This window comes from Arachis ipaensis, chromosome B09 (assembly GCF_000816755.2).
Source record: "Arachis ipaensis cultivar K30076 chromosome B09, Araip1.1, whole genome shotgun sequence".
In the NCBI taxonomy this organism is placed as follows: Eukaryota; Viridiplantae; Streptophyta; class Magnoliopsida; order Fabales; family Fabaceae; genus Arachis; species Arachis ipaensis.
In genome coordinates this window covers 140,682,733-140,683,027 of record NC_029793.2, presented here as the reverse complement: position 1 = coordinate 140,683,027, position 295 = coordinate 140,682,733, and positions in this window count along the sequence as shown.

Sequence of the window (295 nt, the reverse complement as noted above, 5' to 3'; positions counted from 1 at the left end):
AGATATACTTTTAGCGACTAATTTTTAAAAAATTTTAGAACTAATCTACCAATAGATACACAAAAACAACTTTTAACACAAACTAATCAGATATAGTTGTCATACATTATTGATAGATCGATCTTAAATTTTTTAAAAATTTAGCTGTCACGAATATATTTGATACGAATCGAAAACTTTTTGAACAAAATTGACACAAAATAAAATTTATGAGTATTTTTAAAATTTTTGACAAATTTCAAAAATAAAAAATATATTTTACTTTTAAAATTATTATTAATAGAATTTATAAAAT